This window comes from Aotus nancymaae, unplaced genomic scaffold, assembly GCF_030222135.1.
Source record: "Aotus nancymaae isolate 86718 unplaced genomic scaffold, 86718_ANA_hifiasm-v0.15.2.pri h1tg000019l, whole genome shotgun sequence".
In the NCBI taxonomy this organism is placed as follows: domain Eukaryota; kingdom Metazoa; phylum Chordata; class Mammalia; order Primates; family Aotidae; genus Aotus; species Aotus nancymaae.
In genome coordinates this window covers 31,825,748-31,846,121 of record NW_026988431.1, presented here as the reverse complement: position 1 = coordinate 31,846,121, position 20,374 = coordinate 31,825,748, and the positions used below count along the sequence as shown (strand labels likewise).

At 44.0% G+C, this 20,374-nt stretch overlaps 1 protein-coding gene and 1 pseudogene across 2 annotated transcripts in view; both read left to right on the top strand.

Moving 5' to 3' along the window:
• The first annotated feature begins 136 nt into the window (after positions 1-136).
• On the top strand, positions 137-1,508 carry LOC105716538 (elongation factor 1-alpha, somatic form-like; annotated as a pseudogene).
• Positions 1,509-12,616: 11,108 nt separating this feature from the next.
• Positions 12,617-20,374, top strand: part of STAG1 (STAG1 cohesin complex component) — a 415,374-nt gene continuing 407,616 nt past the window's right edge. For both annotated transcript variants that reach the window (XM_012451163.2, XM_064378722.1), the window contains exon 1: positions 12,617-12,808. The gene's annotated coding sequence lies outside the window, so the exon portion shown is untranslated. The remainder of the gene's footprint in view (positions 12,809-20,374) is intronic.

The following is a 20,374-nucleotide window of genomic DNA, read 5'->3' as shown; positions in this document are numbered from 1 at the left end:
TAGCTTACTAAATTAATTAAACGTGAAGGATCAATTTTTGGTGGTAATGAGGGGATTAAAAATTTAATTATTGCTTTTTTGCAACGGGTTTGCCACTAGAAAACAGGTGTTGTGAAAACTACCCCTAAGAGCCAAAATGGGAAAGAAAAAGACTCATATCAACATTGTCGTCATTGGACACATGGATTCGGGCAAGTTCACCACTACTGGTCATCTGATCTACAAATGCGGTGGCATCCACAAAAGAACCATTGAAAAATTTGAGGAGGAGGCTGCTGGGATGAGAAACGGCTCCTTCAAGTATGCCTAGGTCTTGGATAAACCGAAAGCTGAGCATGAGCATGGTATCACCATTGATAGCTCCTTGTGAAAATTTGAGACCGGCAAGTACTATGTGACTATCATTGATGCCCCAGGACACAGACTTCATCAAAAACATGATAACAGGGACATCTCAGGCTGACTGCACTGTCCTGATTGTTGCTGCTGGTGTTGGTGAATTTGAAGCTGGTATCTCCAAGAATGGGCAGACCTGAGAGCATGCCCTGCTGGCTTACAAACTGGGTGTGAAACAATAATTGTTGGTATTAACAAAATGGATTCCACTGAGCCACCCTACAGCCAGAAGAGCTATGAGGAAATCATTAAGGAAGTCACACTTACATTAAGAAAATTGGCTACAACCCTGACACAGTAGCATTTGTGCCAATTTGTGGTTGGAATGGTGACAACATGTTGGAGCCAAGTGCTAACATGCCTTGGTTCAAGGGATGGAAGGTCACCCATAAGGATGGCAATGCCAGTGGAACCACACTGCTTGAGGCTCTGGACTGCAGCCTACCACCAACTCGTCCAACTGACAAGCCCTTGCACCTGCCTCTCCAGGATGTCTACAAAATTGGTGGTATTGGTACTGCTCCTGTTGGCTGAGTAGAGACTGGTGTTCTCAAACCTGGTATGGTGGTCACCTTCACAACTGAAGTAAAATTTGTCAAAATGCGCTCTGAAGCTTTGAGTGAAGCTCTTCCTGGGGACAATGTGGGCTTCAATGTCAAGAATGTGTCAGTCAAGGATGTTCATCATGGCAATGTTGGTGATGACAGCAAAAATGACCCACCAATGGAAGCAGCTGGCTTTACTGCTCAGGTGATTATCCTGAACAAATCAGTGCTGGCTATGCCCCTGTACTGGATTGCCACACAGCTCACATTGCACGCAAGTTTGCTGAGCTGAGGGAAAAGATTGATCTCCATTCTGTTAAAAAGCTAAAAGATGGCCCTAAATTCTTGAAGACTGGTGATGCTGCCATCATTGATATGGTTCCTGGCAAATCCATGTGTGTTGAGAGCTTCTTGGACTATCCACCTTTGGGTTGCTTTGCTGTTCGTCATATGAGATGGACACTTACTGTAGGTGTCATCAAAGCAGTGGACAAGAAGCTGCTGCTGGAGGTCTTGTCCTCTAGCAAGGACACCAAGACTACCCAGAAAGCTCAGAAAGCTAAATGAATATTATCCCTAATACCTGCCACAGCGTTCTTAATCCGTGGTGGAAGAACGGTCTCAGAGCTGTTTGTTTCAATTGGCCGTTTAAGTTTAGTAGTAAAAGACTGGTTGATGATAACAATGCATCATGAAACCTTCAGAAGGAAAGGAGAATGTTTTGTGGACCACTTTAGTCTTCTTTTTTGCATGTGGCAGTTTTACGTTATTTGTTTTTAAAATCAGTACTTTTTAATGGAAACAACTTGGACAAAAATTTGTCACAGAATTTTGAGACCGATTAAAAATGTTTAATGAGAAAAAAAAAGTTAATTATTGGCCGGGCACAGTGGCCCATGCCTGTAATCCCAGCATTTTGGGAGGCAAACGCAGGCAGATCACTTGAGGTAAGTTCAAGGCCACACTGGCCAATATGGTGAAACCCCATCTCTACTAAAACTACAAAATTGGCCAGGCATGGTGGTGCATGCCTGTAATCGCAGCTACTTGGGAGACTGAGGCAGGAGAATTGCTTGAACCCGGAAGGTGGAGGTTGCAGTGAGCTGCGATTGCACCATTGCCCTCCAGCCTGGGTCACAGAGTGAGAATCCATCTCAAAAAAAAAAAAAAAAAAGTTAATCTATTAAGAATATGACCAGACTTCTATCCAATTTATCAGTATCACTGAAAACTAGAATATATTATACTACATAATGCCTTGAGATGTTGAGGGAATGTAATTCAAACTAAGTCTCAGCAGAATTGAAATATTTTCAAATATCCAAAAACTGGAAATTTATCTCTCATTCTTTCATAAATAGCTGGTGATGTTCTCCAGCAAAATAAGAAGATAAACTAAGAAGACTGTATTACTTCATTTTCACACTGTTGATAAAGACATACCTGAGCAATTTATAAAAGAAAGAGGTTTAATGGACTTAGTTTCACATGGTTGGGGAGGCCTCACAATCATGGCAGAAGGTGAAAGGCATGTCTCACATGGCAGCAGACAAGAGAAGAGCACTTGTGCAGGGAAACTCCCCTTTATAAAATCATCAGATCTCATGAGACTTATTCACTATCATGAGAATAGCACGGGAAATACCCACCCCAAGATTCAATTGCTTCCCACCTGATCCCTACCACAACACGTGGGAATCATGGGAGCTGCATTCAAGATGAGATGGTTGGGGACACAGCCAAACCATATCATTCTGCCCCACCCTCTCCCAAATCTCATGTCCTCACATTTCAAAACCAATTATGCCTTCCCAACAGTCCCCCAAAGTCTTAGCTCATTTCAGCATTAACTCAAAAGTCCGCAGTCCAAAGTCTCATCTGAAGCAAGGCACGTCCCTTCTGCCTATGAGGCAGTAAAATCAAAAGGAAATGAGTTACTTCCTAGATAAAATGGGGGTACAGGCATTGGATAAATTCAGCCATTCCAAATGGGAGAAATTGGCTAAAACAAAGGAGCTAAGGCCCCATGCAAGTCTGAAATTCAGCAGGGCAGTCAAATCTTAAAGCTCCAAAATGATCTCCTTTGACTCCATGTCTCACATCCAGGTCACACTGATGCAAGAGGTGGGTTCCTATGATCTTGGGCAGCTCTGCCCCTGTGGCTTGCAGGGTACTGCCTCCCTCCTGGCTGACTGCTTTCATGGGATGGTGTTGAGTGTCTGCAGCTTTACCAGGTGCATGGTACATTTTGGGGTCTGGAGGATAGCAGTCCTCTTCTTCTCACAGCTCGACTAGGCAGTGACCCAGTGGGTACTCTGTGTGGGGGTGCCCATGTGACATTTCCTTCTGCACTACCCTAGCAGAGGTTCTCCCTGAATGCCTTGCCCCTGCAGCAAACTTCTGCCTGGACATCTATGCAGAGCTTCCTCAATTCTTGACTTCTGTGCACCCACAGGCTGAACAGCATATGGAAGCTGCCAATGCTTGGGGCTTGAAGCCATGGCCCAAGCTGTACCTTGGCCCCTTTAAGTCATGGCTAGAGTGGCTGGGACACAGGGCACCAAGTCCCTAGAATGCACAGAACAGAGGGACCCTGATACTGGCCCATGAAACCATTTTTTCCTCCTAGGCTTCCAGGCCTGTGATGGGAGTCTGCTCCAAAGGTCTCTGACATGCCTTTTTTTTTTTTTTTTTTTTTTTGAGATGGAGTCTCTCTCTGTTGCCCTGGAGTGCAATGGTGCAATCTCAGCTCACTGTAACCTTCACCTCCTGGGTTCAAACGATTTTCCTGCCTCAGCTTCCCAAGTAGCTGTAACTATAGGTGTGTGCCACCATGCCCAGCTATTTTTTTTGGTATTTTTAGTAGAGATGGGGTTTCACCACGTTGGCCAGGCTGGTCTTGAACTCCTGACCTCAAGTGATCCACTTGCCTAAGCCTCCCAAAGTGCTGGGATTACAGGTGTGAGCCACTGCTTCCAGCTTTTGGAGACATTTCCCCCATTGTCTTGGTGATTAATTCAGCTCCTTGTTACTTATGCATATTTCTGCAGCCTGCTTGAATTTCTCCTCAGAAAATGGGATTTTTTTCTGTTTCATTGTCAGACTGAAAATTTTCTGAAGTTTTATGTTCTGTTTCCCTTTGAAAACTGAATGCCTTTAATAGCACCCAAGTCACCACTTGAATGCTTTGCTGCTTAGAAATTTCTTCTGTCAGATACCCTAAATCATCTCCCTCAAGTTCAAAGTTCAACAAATCTCTAGGGCTGTGGCAAAATGCTGCCAGTCTCTTTGCTAAAACATAACAAAAGCCACCTTTGCTCCAGTTCCCAGAAGTTCCTTATCTCCAGCTCCATCTGAGACCACCTCAGCCTGAATTTCATTGTCCATATCATCATCAGCATTTTGGCCAAAGCTATTCAACAAGCCTCTAGGGAGTTCCAAACTTTCCCACATTATCCTGTCTTCTGTGCCCTCCAAACTGTTCAAACCTCTGCCTGTTACCCAGTTCCAAAGTTGCTTCCACATTTTCGGGTATCTTTTCAGCAGTGCACCACTCTTCTGGTGCCAATTTACTGTATTAGTATATTTTCATGCTGCTGATAAAGGACATACCAGAGACTGGTAATTTACAAAAGAAAAAAGTTTAATGGACTCACAGTTCTATGTGTCTGAGGAGGTCTCACAATCATGGTGGAAGGGAAAGGCACATCTTACATGGTGGCAGACAAGAGAAGAGAGCTTGTTGCAGGGAAACTCCCCTTTACAAAACCATCAGATCTCATGAGACTTATTCACTATCACGAAAATAGTACGAGAAAGACTCACCCCTCATGATTCAATTACTCCTACCAGGTCCCTCTCACAACACATGGGAATTGTGGGAGTTACAATTCAAGATGAGATTTGGGTGGGGAAACAGCCAAACCACATAGAAGACATAGACACTAGAAAAGAATAGCTCTAACTTTGGAGTGCAGTAAAGGGAAGTTTTTAGTGGTACAGCAGAATTAAGGGACAATTAGATTAAATGGAGGCAGAAAGCCCAATGTTCTTTAGGGGCATAGATCAGGGGGCAAAAGAGAGATCATCTCTGTAAATGGAAAAACTTGATATGATAAATTAGGTAAAATATCCCAGAGGCAAAAGGCAATTTGAAACTTCAGGAAAAACAAAGCTATACAAGTTTGCTTTTTTTTTTTTTTTTGAGATGTGGTCTCACTCTTGTCACCTGGGCTGGAGTGCAAAGGTGCAATCTCAGCTCACTTCAACCTCTGCCTCTTGGGTTCAAGTGATTCTCCTGGCTCAGACTCTCAAGTAGCTGGGATTACAGGCACCCGCCACCACACCCAGCTAATTTTTGTATTTTAAGTTGAGATGGAGACATTTGGTTTTCGTTGTTGTTGTTGTTTTGTTTTTGAGATGGAGTCTCTCTCTGTCACTCAGGCTGGAGTACAGTGGTGCTATCATGGCTTAATGTAGCCTCGAACTCCCAGGCTCAAGCGATCCTTCCACCTCAGCCTCCTGAGTAGCTGGGACTACAGGTATGTGCCACCACACCCAACTAATTTTTTGTAGAGCCAGGATTTCGCCACATTTTTCAGGCTGGTCTTGAACTGCTGGGCTCAAGTTAGCTGCTACCTTGGCCTCTCAAAGTGCTAGGATTACAGGTATGAGCCACTGTGCCCAGACTGTTTGAGATCTAAATATGAAGCACAGATATTTGGGCAATTGTTAATAAGGGAAGATAATCCATTTGATCCTGATGCTCTCTGCATTTTTACTTGAGTGGTTTTCTAACGGTTTTCACAGTGGTTCAGTGGTTTTGTAAAAGAGAAAATGTAATCCTAGAACACTCCTTAGTCTGGAAGTTGGCTCTTAACTGTGTCAACCTATGGACAAAACACAAAAGACTTCTTCTGTTTAAGGGAGGTGATTAGAAGGTGTGAAGGAAGAATGGTGGTGTTAATAGTGGAGAGTTGCAATACTACCTAAAGTTGAAATGTTATCTAGTGTTTTATCTTGCATTATTCAAAGTTACAAAGATGTGTGGTAGCCCACGCCTGTAATCCCAGCACTTTGGGAAGCTGAGGTGGGCAGACCGAGATCACGCCATTGCACTCTAGCCTGGGTGACAGAGCGAGACTCTTTCTCCAAAAAGAAAAAAAATTAAAAAAAAAAAAGGAAAAATCATGGTTTAAATCCAGTAGGGAGGACACTGTGGCATATTACTGCCTTAATTGCAGGCCTTAAGAGTAGAAAAGAAGGGAAAATTATTTCTGATATTTGCAAAGATCTACCAATGTAAGAAGGAACAAATGCTTTGTGACCAGGTGAAAAACGCAAAGGAAGAATACTTGATTTGGGGGAGATTAAGATGAAACAGTGGTCATGATCTCTGAAACACGGGGTTTGTGGAAAAGGGTGAGGAAGCTTGATCAGAAGTCCTCTCTTTGCTCTAGATATTGAGTAGCTGCACCTGGAACTCTGCAAAAGGGGAAGAAAAAGGAAGAATAATGAATCAAATTTTACTTTTTTTTTTTTTTTTTTTTTTGAGATGGAGTCTTGGTCTGTCACCCAGGATGGAGTGCAGTGGCATGATCTTGGCTCACTGCAACCTCTGCCTCATGAATTTTAAGTTATTCTCCTACCCCCTGCATCAGCCTCTCAAGTAGCTGGGATTACAGGTGTATACCACCATGCCCGGCTAATTTTTGTCTTGTGGAAGAGATAGGGTTTCACCATGTTGGCCAGGCTGGTCTCAAACTCCTGATCTCAGGTGATCCGCCGGCCTTGGCCTCTCAAAGTGCTGGGATTACAGGCATGAGCCACTGTGTCTGGCCTAAATTTTGCTTTAAAAGTCCTTTCTGTGCAAGAACTATCACCATTATCCTCATGCAAAGAAAGTTTGTGTCTTACTTTAAGCAGAACTATAAGGCCAAGAGCATAACTGAAATATTTAATGTGCTAAAATTGTCCAGAGAGAAAAAAATACAAAAGTCTGGCCCAAATTTTAAAGGAACTGTGTAATCTACACAATCAGAAACTAACTCTTTATGTTATAAGGCAAAGTTTTTCATGGTATTGGTTAATAAATGTTAATTATAGCTAATGCATTTTCAGAAACATGATTTGGTATGTTTGCAAGGAAAACAAGAAAAGCAATCTAAAGCTCCCAGTAAAAACAACACTATATAACAAGTCTTTTAAAATAAACTATTGGAACCCTTGTTCAATGTCTTCCCATTTCAAAGGCTATAGAATGCATTTTTTTTCTATTTATAACATTCAATATCTACTTTTGGACCAGGTTGGCTAAGAGATTGAGTTGAAATAAAGTTCTGATGGGCAAGTGTCTGAAGAAGTATATCCTTTTTTATATTGTAGGGGTGAAGGGAAAACTTTTATATGTAATAACAAAGGGAAAAGTTTTCCCTCTGCTGAAAGTTTGCTGAAAAATCAACTGGCAACAGTCACATTAGGCTGGGTGCAGTGACTGAAACCTGTAATCTCAGCACTTTGGGAGGCAAAGTAGGGAGAATTGCTTGAATTCAGTAGTTTGAGACCAGCCTGGACAACATACTGAGACCTCATTTCTACAAAGATTTTTTTTTTTTTTTTTAGTGGGGGGCACTGGTTGGTGAAGTGGCTCACACCTATAATCAGTTCAACCTCTGCCTCTGGGGTTCAAGCGATTCTCCTGCCTCAGCCTCCTGAGTGGCTGGGACTACAAGCACATGCCACCACGCCTGGCTAATTTTTATATTTTTAGTAGAGATAGGGCTTCACCATGTTGACCAGGCTGGTCTTGAACTCCTGACCTCAGGTGATCCACCAGCTTTGGCCTCATAAAATGCTGGGATTACAGGCGTGAGCCACTGTGCCTGGCCAACATTGCATTTCTTTTTTTTTCTTTTTTTTTGAGATGGAGTCTTGCTCTGTCACCCAGGCTAGAGTGTAGTGGTGTGATCTCGGCTCACTGCAACCTCTGCCTCCTCAATTCAAGTGATTCTCCTGCCTCAGCCTCCCAGTAGCTGGCACTACACGTGCCTGACATCATGCCCAGTTAATTTTTTTATTTTTATTTTTAGTAGAGACGTTGTTTCACCATCTTGGCCAGGCTAGTTTCAAACTCTTGACCTTGTGATTCACCCGCCCAGGCCTCCCAAGGTGCTGGGATTACAGGTGTGAGCCACTGCACCTGGCCAAACACTGCATTTCTTTTGGAAAAAAACTTTCTTGGTCAGATAAGGAAAATTTCAGAGTGTATCCTCGGTGCTTCCAGAAAGAGGATCAGGGAGACAGAGAAAGGTCAGAAAGAGACCTCGGTTCTCAGACCTTTCATTTTCTTTCTTTTTTTTTTTTTTTTAGACAGAGTCTCACTCTTTCGCCAGGCTGGAGTGCAGTGGCGCTATCCTGGCTCGCTGCAACTTCCGTTTTCCGGTTTCAAGCAATTCTCCTGCTTTAGCCTCCCAAGTAGCTGGGACAACAGTCACGCGCCACCACGCCCGGCTAATTTTTTTTGTACTTTTAGTAGAGATGGGGTTTCACCATGTTGGCCAGGATGGCCTCGATCTCTTGACCTCGTGATCCACCCACCTTGGCCTCCCAAAGTGCTGGGATTACAGGCGTGAGCCACCGTGCCCGGCCAGACCTTTCAATTTTCAAAGCACTCAGCATGCTAAATTTTGGTGAATAATTTTTCTGTGCCTCAATAATATTTTGATCATATGTATTATTTGAAGCTGTTAATAAAAATTGTTGTGTTTGAAAATTCTTGCCAAGAGAATTGAAATCTTGATCAAGAATTTTGTAAAAGCTCAGGAAGGTGACATTAAAAAAAAAAAAAAAATTTGTAAAAGCAGCTTCTGCCTTTATGCGTAATTCTGTAACAAAGTAAAAAAAAAAAACCAAAGTCAACATATTATGGGACCTTTATTACTTTATCTTACCAGATAGGTAAAGGATGAATGAATCTGCCCTTCACTTACATTTATGATTAATCAGACAGGTCAGCTAGTGTGAATAATTTATAACAAAATAGAGAAAAAATGAAAAAAGATCAAGGCATGCCATATCTTTTTTTTTCTTTTGAGACAGAGTTTTGCTGTTGTTGCCCAGTCTGAAGTAGAATGGCGAGATCTCAAACTTTGGACCTCAGGTGATCCACTGGCCTCGGCCTCTCAAAGTGCTGGGATTATAAGCATAAGCTCCTGTGCTGGGCTATGATGAGGATTATTTTAATCAGTAATTCGTAGTAATTCTGAAAGTTATATATATAGTTGCAGTTTAATTTTTTTAAACCTTATTTATTTTTTGATAAAGCATAAAGCCTCCCAAAGTGCTGAGATTACAGGCGTGAGCCACCGCACCCAGCTAGATGATATCTGTTAAGCCAGAGGAATCACAGGATGCTTTTGTGTAGGTATACAATGTTGCATTTTAAAAAGAGAGGTGAAGCAGGAGTGTGGAGTAGAGGGAGGTGGGACAATGGCACCTACCTCTAGACCTAGCTACTTGGGAGGCTGAGGTGGGAGGATTGCTTAAGCCTAAGAGTTAGAGGCTGCAGTGAGCTATGATTGTACCACTGCACTGCAGCCTGGGCAACACAGCAAGACCCTGTCTCAAAAACAAACAAACAAAAACAAACAAAAGGGAGGTGAATGAAGGGAGAAATGTTTAGAAGGCTATTATAATAGTTTTGGTGTAAGGCAGTGGGAGGATGAGCGGGGAGAGGGGTTTGAATAAGAATGGCAGCAGCAGAAGAAAAAGCAAGTCATTTGAATGAGGTATGATGGGACGTAGGCTTTTTTGAAAGAAAAGAATCAAGTCTGGCCCTATAATTTAGAGCCTAGGGCACTATGTAATTATTTATAAACACTAGCTCAATTATTAAGTGTGAGGGCAAAATAAAATTTTAGATTTCCATAAACTTAGAAAGTTGATTACCCATGCCCTCAGACTTAAAAAAAATGCTAAAAAGTTCTTAATAAGATCCAAAACAAGTTGCCTGTTAGCACAGTAGTTAAGGTATAGAGCCTGCAACTGCAAGGTTGCTGGTTCAAATCCTCAGTGGAGCCAGTCTTAAATTAAAAAAAAAAAAACCTTTTGGGAAGATCAGAAACAACAAATGTAATAATTCTGATGGCATTTCTATAATATATAAATATTAAATAGTTTAATACTCATAACCCTATGAGATTGGTACTGTTGTTATTTTCATTTTGCAGTTGAGGAAACTGAAACCAAAGAGATTTGCCTAATGTTACATAGCTTTCCAGAGCAGTTTGGTTTCACAGTTCATGTTCTTAATCACTACACTATGCCAAAATTACAATGTTAAGATATATTAGGAAATTCAAGTAAGAGAGATGAATTATTTTAAGTGTTGAGTTTTGAGCTGCAGCTTTCTGGCAAGTAGCTGAACACGAGGAACCTCAGTTAAGGAAAAATCAGGAACAGACTAATTTTGGGAGACCTAAGAGAAGGCATGTAGTAGAGAACAGATTGAAGAAAGAGGAGGTGCTAGCAAAGAAATCGGAAGACCAGCAAACTAGGTAGGTGTAGATTCAGGGAAGCGTCTCAGAAAGGCAAAAAGAGTTTCAAGAAAGGGATAGGGATTGGTGAAAACTGTAACTGTTTCTTTTGAGAAATGTGACAATGAAAGGAAGGTTGATAGTATAGCAACTGGAAGGAGTAACAGTACTGAATAAAAAAAGACAACAGAAACTTTTTTTTTTTTAGACAGAGTCTCACTGTTGTCGCCCAGGGTGGAGTGCAGTCAAGTGATCTAAGCTCACTGCCACCTCCACCTTCTGGGGTCAAGCGATTCTCCTGCCTCAGCCTCCTGAAGCTGGGATTACAGGCGCACACCACCAGGCCTTGCTAATTTTTGTTATTTTTAGTAGAGACAGGTTTCACTATGTTGGCCTGGATGGTCTCGATCTGCTGACCTCGTGATCCGCCGGCCTTGGCCTCCCAAAGTGCCGGGATTATAGGCGTGAGCCACCGCACCCAGCCAAGGCAACAGAAACTTCTGAGAAGTTGAAAGGAAGAAGCCAGTGGATAAGAAGGTATTTACGATACGAGATACTTAGGAATGTAGTGGTGGGAGGAGGAGATGGAAAGGGATGGCATACATAGTTTCAGGCAGAGGGATTGGCTTTGTAGAGAAGGAAAAGGGTTCTGGGTTAATTTGGTTAGAAGTTTTGAGATCATGAGCAGGAGGTGGTTACAGATACTTTACGATGGAGGGAACGTCAAACCGGAACTGGAGTCCCATAGCTTTGAGCCCAGGAAACTGGATGAATTTATCTATTAGTATGGACTGGGACTGGCATCTTTAATAACATGGAAAGCTTGAAAGAGTCTTTGTGGAGAATAGGATAGGAAATCAGCCAGAGATTAGGAAAAAACCCAATAAAATTATAAGTAGGGGTCCGGTCACAAATTCATACCCGATCTGGTTATGACTGCCTCCAGAGAAAAGCCACACATCTTGTAACCCTTGGAAGAGAAACTACAAATAGGAGTAACCTACTGCAGAATGGCCCTGAAGACTACATTCAAGCGATTCTATGCTGAAATACAGCTGGCCATAGCGATAGAGAAGTTAGTCATACATGGGGTAATGATCCAAGAGAGTAAGGATTCACTTTTGTAGTGAAAACTTGTAAGCAGGTGAAAGGTAGAAGCCATAGCCACGGAGGGGCAGGTGGCGATCAGGGAAGAGGTGACATTCAACATAAAATAGTTTGTTCATGATTTCACCTTAGTGATTATTTCTCTTTTGGTATCTAGAAGGCTAAGATTCTCATGTCTATTTCGGAGCTACTGAAAGTAGTCCTAGGTTGTGGAAGGAAAAATCCAACTTCACAGCTGAGTCTATTTTCTCAGTCTAGTTATATTCTCTTCTCACAAACTAGCCAATGCTGCCGCCTTATGCAAAGCCGGCACCACGGAAAGGATGTGCTTTACAGAGGCAGGATGACGCCAATCGGCCTGGGGCGGGCAGGGTTTCGTCTAGATTAATGGAGAGGGAAGTCCCCAACATTTCCTTTGAAACCTTTTCACTCTCGCCTAGTCAAAGCGCTTGTCAACTGTAAATCGCAAATACAATGCTAAGCTCTGAGGCCCTCGCTAAATCCAAGTAAAGTGGGAGCAGGGATCTGCGTGGCCTCGCCCTCGGGTTTCCGCAGCGCGTCTCGATAGCGGCGGATGGGGGCAGCAGCAGCCGGGCGGGGACGGAGGAAAGAGCCGGCCCTGAGACCTAGGGAGGAGCCTCGGTGAAGGAACCCGTCCTAGGTTTCCAAGAAGCTCCAAAAATGGCGGGCGGCAACTCGGCGAGCCGGACGCGCAGGCGCCACCGTGGCCATCCTTCCGCTCGCCTCGGGCGGCCCAAGAACCTTCCATAGCGCCTTTACCCAGAAATCTACGCCGCTCGCGATTGGCTGAGCTGCGCGAGCGCTCCGTGTGGGGGCGGGGCCGCCACGCAGAGGCCACGTTTCCCGCCCTGCTGGTGCGCGTGCGCGCAATCCCCACAGGAAAGCGTTTGCGCGCGCCCCTGCCGCGGCCCCTAGCTCGCGCCTCAGCTCCCTCCCCTTTCCGGGCAGGCCCATCCCGTCAGCAAGGCAGTGAGCACCGCGGCCAGCAGAGGGCGGTCCGGACCCAAGTCTGCAGCGGCGCCATTGGCGTGTGGAAAATGCCACCAGATGGCGGGTTAGGATTGCAGCTCCGTTGAAGGCGCGGCCCCCGCTCCCGAACCCCCGGCGACCACCCCGTAACAACCCCCCCACATCGGGAATAACACACCCGAGACTTTTGGGGGGAAACTAGGTCGACGGCCGGTGGCGCCCGGATGGGCAGCTGAGGTGAGTGCAGGCGGCGGCGACGGCGGCGGGGGGCGGGAAAGAGGGGGAATGCGGCGGCAGCGGCGCGGGGGCTGGAAGCGCCGATCCAAGATGGAGGCCGGGCGAGAGCGAGAGAGCGCGAGCGGGGAGCGGGCGGGCCGGGCGCGGGCCCCGCGCGGGGGAGGGAGGCCGCGCGGGCCTGTGCGGGGCGCGGTGGTCGTGGGCCGTCCGAGTGCCCGGAGAAGCAGCTGTGGGCGCGGCGGGCACCCTGGCGCCTTCGTCGCTCGCCACCCCTCTCGCGGGCCCCGAAAATTTTGCCCCCGCCCGCCCGGGCACTACGGCGACAGGCGCGGAAGCCTTTGTGGCGCGCTCGGGCCCGCCGCCAAGCCCGCCCTCCGCCCCCCCCGCCCGGGCTCTCGGGACTCGCCCGCGCCCAGTGGGGCCGGGCCGAGGCGGGCTGGCGCGAATGCCTTCCGCCGCCCGCCGACCTGCGTTTCTGCGGTGTTTTAGCGGCGGCGGCGTCACATGACAACGAGCTCGCCTTAGCGCAGGGGCCTGGGGAGTCGCTCGGTGGGGTGGCTGGCCCGGCTTCTTGTTGGCGGGGTGGGGCCGGGGGTGGCGGCGGGGGGAGTTGGGGCGTCAATGCTGGGCTTTCCAGCTATCTGCTCTCTGAGTCCGCGACGGGGGCCTCCTTATGAAACGTGTCCAGGCCCAAGCACTGTCCCGCTAGTTTGCCAGTCCCCTGAGAAACGAGGCCAATAAAAGTTGTTTTCCCTCCTTTCTCGAGGTGGGGGCGGGGTGGGAAACTGGAATGCTTGGAGTTGGACCCGAGCCTTGTTTGCAGGGTCCGGACTGGGTGCTTCTTGTATGGTATGGGTACTAAGAAATTTTCAGGTTTTAGGACTGTCAGGTCACCCCCATCTACCCACATTTGAAATGTTATCGATTCTCTTCACATTACAGGGAATCGTGCCCCGGGCGTGTAAGTCTTGGGACGGTTTTGGACGAGACAGAAAACTGCAATTTGTGATAAAGAATTATTTGCTGTTAAAGTTGGTGTTAAGATGGATAGTTTATTCTTTCTCGTGGTTCTGACTAGAAGGACTGTATTTTGCATCATAGCAAAAATAGTGTTTACACGAGAAAATATCTGAATTGGCACAAAGTGTGATTTGTAACTTATGTGGAATTTGAATGTGACTCTACATTTTAGTTTTCCTCGTGTTTTAAGAAAATTGCACATTCTCATGTTGAAGTACTTAGGGAAATATACAGAACAGTGAAAATAAAAACAACTTGTTTATTGTATGGTAGTATAATATAATGTACGTTGTTCTTATATTCATATGTATGAAGAATTCAGACTAAAAAGTTTTAACCAAGCACGGAAATAGGGAATAGAAAGAAGCAGAAATGTTATTTCCTTGCTTTCGATGATTAAGAATACTAACAAGACAAATTGTTACCTAAAGTTGTAGAAGATCTACAGGTGTTTTGCCACGTTTTTTTCCTTTATGTGTTTAAAATGTACTTTGAGTAAACCAAATTCAAGTGGCCTGCTAATGGTCATTTTCACAAACGAACTGCTTTTGAGTGGAAATTTTTCTGTATCCACTTCAGTTTTGATGTTGGGATATTTAAATAGATGCAAAACACTTAGCAGCTTAACACTTAATTATTTCAGCTTCCGTAGGTCAGAAGTTTAGGAAGGTATAGTTGAGCATCTCACAGGCTAAAATCAGAGTGTCAGCTGTGGCTGCAGTTCATATCTGAGCCTTAGAGTTGTCTTTTTTTGGGGGGGCGTTCACTGCAACTTCCGCCTCACGGGTTCAAGCAGTTTTCCTGCCCCAGCCTCCCGAGTAGCTGGGACTACAGGTGTACACCACCACACCCAGCTAATTTTTGCATTTTTGGTAGAGACAGGGTTTCACCATTTTGGCCAGGATGGTCTCAATCTCTTGACCTCGTGATCCATCCCCCTTGGCCTCCCAAAGTGCTGGGATTACAGATGTGAGCCTCTGTGCCTGGCCAGAGTTGTCTTTCAAGGTCACTACTTGTTGGCACAATTAATTTCCTTGCAGTAGTATGACTGAAGTCCCCACCTACTTGTTAGCTGTTGGCCAAGGACTGCTCTTAGTTCCTTGCCATGTGGCCACATAGACAGTTCACAACATGACTGTTAGCATTTATCCAGGCTAGCAGTAATCAGTCTCCTTGATTCCTCTGTGTCTGATCTCTGATTCCCCTTTAAGGTCTCTTTTAAAATAGTCACCAGATTAGGTCAGGCCCACCTAGATAGTCTCCTTTTTGGTAAACTCAACTGATTAAGGACCTTCGCTACATCTGCAGACTTATATTTTGTCATATAATATAACCGCAGTAGTAATATTCCATTATTTCTACAGGTCTTTCCCAGACTCGAGGGGAAGGTTATTTAAGGTTCTTAAGAATTTTGCCTGCCATGGGAAAAGAAGTATCTTCATATTTGCCTCTTCAGATTTTGGACATACAAGGAGAGGATATAGGCAGAGTAGTGACCCCACTTGATCAGTTCGCTCTTACTTGTATTGCCTTTTCCTCACCGTTTTTTCCCCCCATATTTCCTGGTACCTTAGTTTAAGTGCCTTCCTCTATAAAAGCATTCTATTGCATTGAGTGGAAATTTAAAAAAAACTAAAATTAAAAAAGTTATTAAGGGAGGCAGTGGGAGAAGGGAGTTTATATAGTTATTTTTTTTTATTTATGCCATTAAGAACACTTTTTAATTTTTAAAAATTATTTTTTTTGTCTTTTTTTTTTCCCCTTTTTGTGGAGAACGGGGTCTCGCTATATTGCCCAGGTAGGTCTCGAATTCCTGGGCTCAAGCTATCCTCCCGCCTCTGCCTCCCTGAGAGCTGGGATTACAGGCGTGAGCCACAGCACCCAGCCAATTTTTAAAAATTGTTATTAGTTTTTGAGTCTGTCCCAACCAGACTGCAGTGGCATGATCTAGGCTCACTGCAACCCCCACTGCCTGGGTTCAAGTGATTCTCGTGCCCCAGCCTGCTGAGTAGCTGGGACTAGAGGCATGTGCCAGCACGCTTGGCTAATTTTTTTGTATTTTTGGTAAAGACAAGGTTTCACCATGTTGGTCAGGCTGGTCTTGAACTCCTGACCTGAAACGATCTGTCTACCTTGGCCTCCCAAAGTGCTGGGATTACAGGCTTGAGCCACCATGCCTGGCCAGTTATTTTGATTTAAAAAAAAACTATGTAATTCTTACCATTCCTTGATGCCTTTTGTTTTACCTGTTTTTGAGATGACATTGAATCTCAGAGAAGTTAAAGAATTTATCTATTTTTTATTTTTTGAGGCAGGGTCTCTCTGTCTCTCATGCTGGAGTTGTGCAGTTGTGCAGTCATGCTTCACTGAAGCCTTGACTTCCTCAGGCTCAGGTGGGGACTACAGTAGCTGTGACTATAGGCTCGTGTCACCATGCCCAGCTAATTTTTGTATTTTTTGTAGAGATGAGGTTTTACCATGTTGCACAGGCTGGTCTCAAACTCCTGGCCTCAAGTAATCAGTCCTCCTTGGCCTCCCAAGGTGCTGGGATTACAGGTGTGAGTCACTGTGCCTGGTGGAAGTTAAGGAATTTAAATGCCTTGCATCACACTAAGTGGCAGACAGATTGACACAATCATTGCCATCCGACAGTTGCTGTGGTGTTATTGGTCTAGCAGCTTGTAAGGAGATCTTTTTTTTTTTTTGAGATGAAGTCTTGTTCTGTCACCCGGGCTGGAGTGCAATGGTGTGATCTCGGCTCACTGCAACCTCCACCTCCCAGGTTCAAGTGATTCTCCTGCTTCAGCCTTCTGAGTAGCTGAGATTACAGGCATGCACCACCATGCTTGGCTAATTTTTGTATTTCTAATAGAAACAGGGTTTCACCACATTAGCCAGGATGGTCTCGATCTCTTGACCTTGTCATCCGCCTGCCTCGGCCTCCCAGAGTTCTGGGATTACAGGCGTGAACCACCATTCCCAGCCGAGGAGAGAATTCTTAAGAGAATAGTTAATTTGAAAGTGTAAGAGTAAGGCTGTAGAAGTTTAGGCTGTGGTTTAGCAGTCCAAGAAGCAAAATATTTTCACCAAGAGGCAATTAAGACAGGTTAGCCAAGGATATCAAGCTTTAAAGCAAGCTTGTCCAGCCCGCGCCCAAAACAAATTTATAAACTTTCTTAAAACGTTAGTGAGATTTATGACGATTTTTTTTTTTTTTTTAGCTCATCAGTTATTGTTAGTTTATTTTATGGGTAACCCAAGAGAATTCTTCAATGTGGCCCAGGGGATCCAAAAAATTGGACACCCTTGCTTTAAAGGCTATAACTGGGAATTAAAATAGGGAGATATATTTTGTTATTTTGGTGGTTAAGAAGACAGGATCTCAGGTTCCTGCCTTTTAGTGCTGAAAGAAGCCTTGTCTTAGAGTTAGTACAGTTGGTTTTACAGAATCTTTTTCTTTATATAACATACCCCTTATTGCTTCTGTCAAGAGTTTTCTCCTCTTGTAAATCATGCAGCCCAGAATGGCTTTGAATTAGGCTCAACACAAATTTTGTAAACTTCTTAGAAACATTATGAGGTGGTTTTTTTTTTTTTTTTTTTTGCTTATTAGCTGTTATTGGTGTATTTTATGTGTGGCCTTCGATTGTGGCCCAGGGAAGCCAAAAGATTGGACACTGCTGTTCTAAATCAAGGGTCTCCAACCCTGGGGCCATGGACCTGTACTGGTCTGTGGCCTGTTAGAAACTGGACTGTACAGCAGGAGGTGAGAGGCAGGTGAGTGAGGTTTACCACCTGAACTTCACCTCCTGCCAGATCAGTGGCAGCATTAGATTATCATATTTCATATGAGTGCAAACTCTATTGTGAACTGTGCATACAAGGGATCTAGGTTGCGCGATCTATCTGATGCCTGATGATCTGAGGTGGAACAGTTTATCCTGAAACCATCTGATTTCCCACCCCATTTGTGGAAAACGAAGCTAGTCCTTGGTACCACAAAGGTTGAGGTTGGCTGTTCTTTTTTTGCCAGTCAGCAGTGAAGGATGTCGTAAATCTTGCCTTCTTTCCCCCTCTCCCAGCTTATTTTATTTTTAATTTTGTGGGTCCATAGTAGGGGTATATATTTATGGGTTATGTGAGAATTTCCTACCTTTTTTTTTTTTTTTTTTTTTTTGAGACGGAGTTTCGCTCTTGTTACCCAGGCTGGAGTGCAATGGCGCGATCTCTGCTCACTGCAACCTCCGCCTCCTGGGTTCAGGCAATTCTCCTGCCTCAGCCTCCTGAGTAGCTGGGATTAGAGGCACGCGCCACTGTGCCCAGCTAATTTTTTGTATTTTTAGTAGAGACGGGGTTTCACCATGTTGACCAGGATGGTCTCGATCTCTTGACCTTGTGACCTTGTGATTCACCTGCCTCGGCCTCCCAAAGTGCTGGGATTACAGGCTTGAGCCACCGCGCCTGACCTAATTTCCTACCTTCTTTATGAAATATATTCCTTTGTGCTTTGGGCCAAAATGATGTACCATTCAGTTGTCCAAGTATTTCAGTGGAGTTTTGCTATAGTTAAACACAATAGCAATGGCTTTTAACTTGTTTTCTAGGTTCTGCTAGCAGTTAACAAAAACATTTTATGTTGTGACCCAGTACACACAAACACAATGAAAATAAAAGTTTCATGAAATAGTACTTAATCTTTATTTAAAGTGCACTCTGATATTTTCTGATCTTTTTTTATTAAGAATGCTGGTTGTGGCTGGGTGCAGTGGCTCATGCCTGTAATCCCAGCACTTTGGGAGGCTGAATGGGGTGGATCACTTGAAGTCTGGAGTTGGAGAACAGCATGGCCAACCTGGTGAAACCCTGTCTCTACTAAAAATACAAAAATTAGCCAGGTGTGGTGGCATGTGCCTGTAGTCTCAGTTACTTGAGAGGCTGAGGCATGAGAATCGCTTGAACTTCGGAGGTGGAGGTTGCAGTGAGCCAAGATTGCACTCTAGTCTGGGCAACAGAGTAAGACTTCGTCTCAAAAAAAAAATGGTTGCAATTCAACTAAGCAATATCATGATTCACAGCCGCTCACACTTGGAAAAATACTGAATTATAATCTGATTGGTAAAAAGGAAAGTGCAAAGTAGAGCCATGAGAAGAAACCATTTTACTTCCATCAGATTGACAAACATTAAAAAGTTTGATAATATCAAGTATTGGTGAGAATGTAGAGAAATTACATTCTCACTTTTGGCAGCAGTGTAAATTGATACAGTCATTTTTGGAAAGATGTTAGTATTTAAAATTTTAAATTCATGTATTTTAACCCCAGGAGTTTTACTCCTGTCTTTATATTCCTGATGAATGAAATCCTTGTTAATTTGTTTTTTTTTTTTTTTTTGAGATGGTGTTTCACCCTTGTTGTCCAGGCTGGAGTGCAATGGCACTTTCTTGGCTCACTGCACCTCCACCTCCCAGGTTCAAGTGATTCTCCTGCCTCAGCCTCCCGAGAAGCTGGGCTTACAGGCATGCCTCACCATGCCTGGCTAATTTTGTAATTTTAGTAGAGACAGGGTTTCTCTACCTTGGTTAGGGCTGGTCTCGAAGTGCTGATCTCAGGTGATCTGCTGGCCTCAGCCTCCCAAAGTGTTGGAATTACAGACGTGAGCCACTGCACCTGGCCAAAATCCTTGTTTTTTTTGTACCAGGATGTTGGAACAGAATGTTCATAGTAGCCTTATTTGCAGTAGCCAAGATTCAGAAATAAACTGGAATGTCTTTCAGTGGTAGAATGGATAAACTAATGATGGTTTTCAAAAGTTAAAATAATCTTGGTTACTGGGATAACCCAACTTGATCACAGTGTATTATGTATCCTTTTTGTATTGACAATTATTTTGGTAGGAATTTTGGCCTATTTCTTTATTAGGTATATTGCTTTATAGTTTATTGTAATGTTTTTATCAGGTTTTGGTGTTAGGGTTATGATGGCTTCATAAAAAGGGTTGGGAAATGTTCCCTCTATTTACTGAAGTAGTTTGTGTAATGCTGTTATTCTTTCTTGAATTTTATAATGTACCAGTGATAATATCTGGACTTGGAATTTTCTTTTTGGGATGGTTTTGATAACAAATTCAAATTTAGTTTCTATACTAGACTCAGGGCTATTCACATTTTCTATTTCATCTTGTGTCAGTTTAGGGAAGTTTGTTCAGTTTATTTGACTGACAGGAGTTTATAAGATTTTCTTGCTATCCTTCTAATGTCTATAGGATCTGTAATGATATCTCTTCTTTAATTTCTGGTATTGTTAATATGTTCTTTTTCTTCTTCTTTTTTTTTTTTTTTCAGTTTCATTCTTGTTGCCCAGGCTAGAGTGCAGTGGCACAATCTCGGCTCACTGCAGCCTCCGCCTCCTGGGTTCAAGTGATTCTCCTGCCTCAGCCTCCTGAGTAGCTGGGATCACAGGTGCCTATCACCACGCCTCACTAATTTTTTATATTTTTAGTAGACAGGGGGTTTCACCATGTTGGTCAGACTGATTTTGAACTTCCG